This window comes from Pleuronectes platessa, chromosome 8, assembly GCF_947347685.1.
Source record: "Pleuronectes platessa chromosome 8, fPlePla1.1, whole genome shotgun sequence".
Taxonomy (NCBI): Eukaryota; Metazoa; Chordata; class Actinopteri; order Pleuronectiformes; family Pleuronectidae; genus Pleuronectes; species Pleuronectes platessa.
In genome coordinates, this window is record NC_070633.1 from 27811825 (window position 1) to 27819824 (window position 8000).

Here is an 8000-nt window from a genome sequence, read left to right on the forward strand (position 1 = left end):
ATTAACCTCATGATCCTTTTCAAACATACTATGGTTCCGTTAAAGCTACATTTTGAGTATCTGTACATCATGTGAAAAAAATAATAGTTCTAAGTACTACACAGGATTTATTGGTGGGTTTGTTTGTTTTTTTGGCAGCCGCGAAAGTCAGTCCCACAAAAATCATGAAACACACATGAACAGTCGGGTTAGTTTCCCACACACATGCCAACTGTCTTATGTTTTATGACGTTATAAATTCTCTTAATTGTGTAAAAATAACTTGCCTTCATCCTGCTCCTCTTGTTCATCTGGCATGTCTTGATAGAGATGGTGGATTCCTCCTTGTGGTCAGTTCTGTGCCAGCTTGATATTAATATTATTTATTCTCCAGTCGTCCGTGTTGAGTGGAGACCACCGTTCAAATAAGTTTCCAGGAGTTTGGAAAAGTTCTTCATTCATCCGCTGTGTTTGTTTGGTATGATTGACTCATGGGGTTGTTGTCTAGTCAGTGTCAGTTCACCTATATCTCAATTTATCTTTTAAAAAATCAGTAAAAAGTCTTAAGAGTTTTACCTCTGAGTGTGAAAGGTCACGTGAGGCTTCACCAATAAGTATATGCAGATTGTGGATTTCTCGTGTGAATCCATATTTCTGTCACTTCTCTTCTTTTACTGTTTTCTGGACTCTGATCCACCTTCAACCCTGTCGACGGAGGTCCGGTCTGATTCTTCCTCTTTCATCAGAATCTGAGAATCTTCCACTGATGAAACCAAACGTCATCAAACAAACTTTCAGTTCCTTGTCTTACTCTTGTTTTTGCTGTGTCCCCAAAGAATCCCAGGCAGCACATCGACTGTGTTCATACATCACTTCCTGGTTCCAACCATGTTCCAGTGTGGTGGGAAGAGTTTTCAAATATTGTAAAAGTGCATCTTTCTTAAGGAGGAATTATTCAAATCCACCAGTCATAGTTTCATTCAACTCAACAGTTGCTGGTTGATTTGTGGACACATTATTACACAAACCTTAAATAAACTTGGCTAAATTGTCTTAGTGTTTTTGATGAGTCATGGTTCAATCCACACAGTGAGGCCTCACCTGGTGTGAATCTTCTAAGGGGCTTGAAGAACCAGGAAGTGGATTCTCCTCCGAGCAACACAAGAATTGTCAAGACACAATGTGTCTCCGGTTCGCACAACAAGGTACGAGAATCATGTAGCTGTGTGTGTGCTCATGTGTTAGCATAACTGCCAACTAGCAACCGGTTGTCAAAGTTAGCAAGAAAGATGCTAATTAGCCATTGGTAAGAGTGTTAATTGCTGATACGTGTTAGCTAATGTTGTCATGTTTGTATTTAAGATTAATGGTAACATTTTACTTGGTTATACCAGGTTTAGCATAGATTATTGATCCACTTAGATGTTAGCTATTGTGACATAACTAATGTGAAAGCTTTTCTTCCAATGGTTTTGAGTGTGAACCTGCTATTTAGTCATATTTCAATTCAAGCTTGTAAAACGTTAGCACAAGGATGGAAATGTTAGCTTATTATGCTAAAGTTTTAACACTGAAGATGAACTGCTAATGTTTTTTTGGTCTGTACGTCAAAGTGTTAGCCTGGGAGCTGCTAACTAGCTGTGCTTGAGTTCAAGCTAGTAAAATGATACGGCTGAATGATTTAATAAAGCGTTAGCTAGTTATGCTACAGTATTAGCAAGCAGGATTAGCTGCTAATGTTTGAGTGTTAGCCTGTAAAGTGCTATTTAATAACATGGAACTTAAAGCTTGTGAAAGGTTAACACTTTAATTAAAGAGTTAAGTGTCGGCATGGAACTGCTAATGCTATGCTATTGTTAGCATATAGTGCTATATCTAGTTGTAATGAAGTTCAAGCTTATGAGATGTTAGGGCTATATGATTGAAATGTCCTAAGGAAAATAATGCTAACACTATATTAGCATTATAGACTGTATATAAAGATTGACGACGTGACAGCTCCCCAAAAGTGAAGCCAGTTGCCCCCCTGGTGGCTGGCTGCGGTATAAATCATAAAACTCCCCTCCCCACTGGATTCTGAGACTTTCTAACTTCCTCAAAGTTCCAGTTTCACTTGGTCTCTTTGTTGATCAGTATCTATAACACGTGGTGGAGTCGTAATAATTCACATGAACATTGTTTGGAGCCGTGTGCGTGTTGCTGTGAGTGTGTGTGTCCGCTTCCTGCTGACACGTAGGAAGTGCACTGATGTTTTTCACTGGCCTGCAAATTGAACTCCCCCCCGGGGATAAATAGCCCCATATTGTTTCCTAACTACCCACACAAGGTGCATTAGGAGCTGGAGGTGAAGAGATGGCGAGAGGAAACTTTCATCTTTGCTCGTGTCCCCCCCCCCCCCCCCCCCCCCCCAAATGGGTCTGGACTCGCCGGGTCTCTGAGGTCTGGTGTAATGGCTTCCTGATGAGCCTCTGTCCTCTCTCTTCACAAAAGCATGTCTCTCTAGTTTTGTTGTGACCTAGTTTCACGGCAGTTGGTGGAGTTGCTCATGGAGGCTCTTATCTGTCCTCGTGCCTTCGTCCTCTTTGTCGTGAAATGTCAATGTTTTCTGTATGTCGGCTTCTGCACACACACGACATCTATCACGCTGATGGATTGTTGGTTTGAGTTCACTTTTGCAGCTCTGATGTTGTTTTAATCGGGTAAATAAATCAAAACGCTAAGAAATAACCAGTTTTACCCACATTTTGGCAAATAATTTCAATATAATAGGCAGAGTATGTAGAGATGATACACCAGCATATACTGTATATACTTAAGGTATCCTACGCATCATGATCACCCCCCCAAGTTTTTTTATAGCTCGCTATGGTTTCATATTGTACATTTTTTCATATCTCAAGTGCAAAATTAAGCTTTTGTGGTAACATTCTGTCTGTGGAAAAATCCGCCCAAGGCAGGATGATAAAGTCAAGGTACTAAAGTTAGCTTCACAGTCTGCACTCAGACAAACAGGCCCTTCACTGAATAAATGTATTTTCAAGTATTTAACGCACATTCAGCTGCAGCCTGGAGGAAGCAATGGATTTTATATTTATCAATCAACAGGTTAAAGCACATGATAGTAACTTGTGGGACCTGTAGTGACCTCTGCAGTGCTTGGAAATTTAAGGTGTTAAGGAAAAAGTTTAATCTTTTGAATACTTGTATTAAATGTATGTATTGATTATTCCAGATTCAGATCACTCTTAAAAAACTCTCAGTTCCTTTCTGTGGATTTTCACTTTCAAGCTGACAAACCTTTGTTGGAACTCTGTGTATGAAGTGTTCCTCCAGTCTCCTGTGACTCTTTTCGGTTCAGAAGAGCGAGGTTGGTCCAACTGTTCAACTGTCTCCTGGATGTTGTTCAATATCAAATAGCAACCTGCAAATTGATTGATGAAAGATCAGCGTCGCAGAGGGAAATTTATTCTCACAGAAATATCAATATCTGACCTGGTTAGCCTTTTATATATTTTTACATATTTACTTTGCTCTCCGCTCGCTCTCTTGCATCTATAGAGACTCGTGGCTCCAGCCTCTTTGTCATTATGCGGCAGCTGAAATTGAAATTCATATTCGTGACCCGGCTGTGACTTGTTTTCAAATGGACTTTTAGACAAGACAGACCGTGAGTGAACCTCCTGCCTCAAACTGGGTCACATCTTAACTCCCACAAGATGAATCAGATGTGTGCATCATTTCAAACCAGTGGCCCTGAAGTCTGTCTGTGGGGGGGGATCCCCTGAAATAAATGGATGCCAATAAAGGACCCCAGATCAGAACTGGGCTTTATGTGGAGTCAGCATTTCAACAAAACATTTACTCTCTTTTCAGATTGATTTATTTTAATGTAAGATGTTTGTAGATGGGGAAAGAAAAACAACGAAAACAAATCTCTTCGGGTGCCTGTCTCCACGTGTGTGGGAGAATTTGACGTAGTGGAGTGATTTTACTCCAGGGAGCAGCAATCACGCGAGGAGCGCTCACTCTGCAGCCACTTCCCGGGACCGAAATGTCACCCAGCTGCCAGAGAAATGCTTGGCCTGAACAATCTCAGTCAATTAAGGAGCCTTTCACTCATAAGGCTGAAAAGATGCTGCCGCACGCTTCATTGCCTTTGGATTCAAGTTACAGCGCTGACATGCCTGATGCTGATATCAGCCTTTCACAGACATATGAGGACTTTATGTTTGCATTTGATGTAAAAGCTTTTTACTTGATTCAGGTTCTATTTACTGCTGCACCTGTGTTTGCCTTTGCAGCCGTTTAGCATCGCACATCAAGCTGCTTTCTTTCATTTAACACAGAAACCAAAGTGACCCTCGATAGAGCTCACACCTCCACCAAGGCCAAACGGTCTTTTGTATTCATGTCTCAACAACTTCCACACACTGGTAGATATCCGTCAGTAGTTTTTCATCGAGATACATGATTTGTGAATCTGAGAAAATGTCCAAAAGGTTCGAACAAAGTTTTGTGTACCCCCCTCAGTGGAGTTAATGATGCGTTTGATCCATCACAGTTCTGCCAGAGATTCTGAGCTCTAGTCATTTTGTGCCGATGGGTTTTATCCATGAAGCCGGTGACCCTGAGTAAGATTTGCATGTTTCATTCTACTGATATCACCGTCTCTGTTTGTCTAAGCAAAAACAACTCGTTTGTCGTAATGTGCGTCTGAGCCTGAGAATCTGAGTGAAGCCTGTAGATGTGTGTGGAGGCAGCGGAGATAACGACCATCAGCCAGGACCCGTTAGCTTTGATTGTCTCTGCCGACGCCCGTATCACTTTCTATTTCATGCTTCTCTGTCCAATTCCTTTTTTCTGTACGGCTCTTTCTCCTTCTTTCTTGTTTGTGTTGTTCTGCTCCCGGTTTATCTTCTGTTTTAACAACCTCATTTTCTTCTGTCTTATTTCATATTGGCTTTTTTTTTTTACATAGTGTTTCACTGCCACTGGTTCTGTTGATATCTTTCACAATGCATCTTACTTCCATATCAAACAAAATCAAACACGTGGGTTCAAGCAATGTTCTAGTCTGATACCGCTCCATTGGGCTGTGATTATGGGGCGTGTTTCAACCGAACAGGAAACACACTGAAAAATGATTTTAAACGATATTGATGACATATTTTATATGATATAAATGATCAAATATGCATCCCATACTTTGAATTCCCCTTCTGTTGTCCTGGAGTTTTAATTTTACCAATGACATTATTAAATGTCCCCCTCTGCCCATCCACTACAGCCACACAAGCAGTCATAAAGATAAAAAGAGAGAGAGAGGGGGCTACGTATTCTCCACATAGGCTTGAGTGGAGAATACGTAATTGACCCTCGACACCCGACATTTAACGGAGCAAACAGCGGAGAAGTTCTTCAACATGGATGACATTAAATTAATAATTGAAGTGGAGAAGTGCAGTGAGTTGTATGATCCTCGGAGCATGTTGTATAAAGACAACACCAAGAAAGACAAATGTTGGGACGCTGTTGCTTAATGTTGGAGCAACAAGTAAGTGCTTTTATACTACTGGATCAACGGGTGATATTATTAGCGCGGCACTTTGTTGTCGCCTCCGCGTTCTCTGTTCCTCTTTCAAAATGAATGCGCTGTTGATGTCTTCTAAGACAGACTCAAATGCAGCATCTACACATCCCAGCTCTCCAGCAGCAGGCATTCAACCTAAGCGCACTTTGATGACGTGGTTGATTACGTTACCGTTGATCATCTGTCCATCATCGTATAAAGCCCGCCCTGACAATCTGATTGGCCCGGTCGATTTCGTACCGGGCATAATTTCTTCCCGACCTCAAATGTTGTGGGCGGGGCTAAGTTCGTCTGGCATCCAGGCTAGCAATGTTCTTTGTTTTTCCTTAAAATCAAGATTTCATGGAGCTAAATTGAAAATAGAAGATCAGAATATTTATGAGTATCCTGCTTCTGACTGAGTATTTTTTTGTTTTGTTTTTGAGTTATTTGCAAGAAGCCATTATAAAGAGTGCAGTGGTTTTCACTGGTTAAATAAAAGAAAAGCTTTCAGGCTTGTGTGTGAAACGACACTGAAGCACAGATGGAAAAATCAAATAAATGTAATTAAACCGAAGAACATTCTGATCTTCGGAGCAAAGACTTCACAGGATAAAAAAAAACAGGATTAACTGAAGATGTGATCATTTTGCAGAGAAGTCAAACTGATATTAACGCCGGCATGAAATAAAAGTGACGATTTATCCGCATCTGAATTCAGGTTTTACTTCTTCTGTAACTAACGTAACAAAACACTGGCTTTGTTTATTCATAGCTGTGACTTTGATATAGTTTCCTGCATTAAAACGAGCAGCTTTACACATGTGAACTTATGATTTCCATGGTTTTCAGTGTCAGATGCCGGACTGTGGGCTCTGAACCCGGCGCTGGTCGGTATCCATCACCGCTAAGCATCTCTGACTCCCCAGAGAAACTCGCTCGGCCAGTTCACTACCTCATTTTTAAGGGCTGAATAATCTTCTAATTTGCTTGGTATTTTATTTCAGCTCCGTCCATGTTGCCTCTCATATAATGAAACGTTTTACTCCCTCTTGTTTTCTTTTTTGATTCTCTTTTGTCTTGTGTCAAGAAAAGAAACGGATGCACATGTAGTGTGAAACGGAATTTCTGTTTGGAACAATTATTTTGTTCAGTTGAATAAAAAGATAATTTCTCTTTCAGTGTTTCTTGTCTCTGTGAGGATTCAGCTTCTACAGTAGATTCACGTAATGATGCGTCATCCCCGGATTTCAGCTTTTAGTTTGGTGAGTACATTTTTTTTATCGTCATGTAAATATTGCTCATCAATTATTATCATCATCAAACATTGTCGAGGTCGGCTTGCTGCGTCTCACTAAAGCTAAAGATGACGATAATAGTTGTTGATTGTATTGTTCTGAGAGGACAGTTTACCTAATGATTGCATAGTGATAAACTCAGGCGCTGTCCAGTGTCCAGGCTGCAGCCCTGGTGTTGCCCTCATAGGTGCATTCCTCAGCCTTGTTATCCAACAACACACAGCCGTGTTGCTATGAGTCTCCTTCCAGCTGCTGGTCAACTCTGTCAGTAATGAGCAGATTAAATCTGAGAGGTCGTGACTCACTGTCTTTCATGCAAGAATGTTGTTTAGTAGAAAACAAACTGTGCTTCACGTTCAGGCCGGCCGACGCTCCACCTTAAAACACACAAACATCTTCTTGGTAAAAAACAGACAATTTCAAGATGAGTCATGATTTTAAATTTGCAAACAACGGACAGTTGTGTGTTTAATGGTTTGAATTCTCGTTGGAGTGAAAGCTTTCATTTCAAACAGTCAGCTGAGCTCACGCGAGGTAGAAACACATTAAACAGACGCCTGCTGTTCTTCTCTCCCAACGACAAATCGGTTCAACAGCCTTCAGATAAAAGTGCAGACCCCCCCCCCCCAAGACTGTGGTCAGTGGTGCTAATGGGCCACCCTGTCTGTCGGTCACTCGCAGGCTCTTCAATCAAAGATAGAACGAATGTGGCAACGATATGAAGCCAAAGTAAAAATCATACCGTGCATTACTCAACCACGTCCTTAAGCTTTATTTAAACCCACTAGATCCAGGTTTTTATTTGGATCTGTGTCACATTGCAGACAGTTATGAATATCAGTCGTCAAAACATCATCAAGACCCATGAATTATTCTCCAGAAATAGCTGAAGAAGTCAAAAATCTTGCAATGTCAAAGAAAGTGAAAAACTAAATCCTGAATCTTCCCCTTTGTCCAGATCTGCGGCAAAATTAAATGACACATTTCTTGACCCATGTCCAATGCACTGGGAATATTTTATTATAGCAAAATCCTGCTGACAAACATTTGCCTGTGTATAAAACCAGAAACGATAACCAGGAGCCGGAATAAAGAATATTCTGATGAATCTGATTCTTTCAGCTTTACAATGTTCTGATGTTTTTCAAGAGATA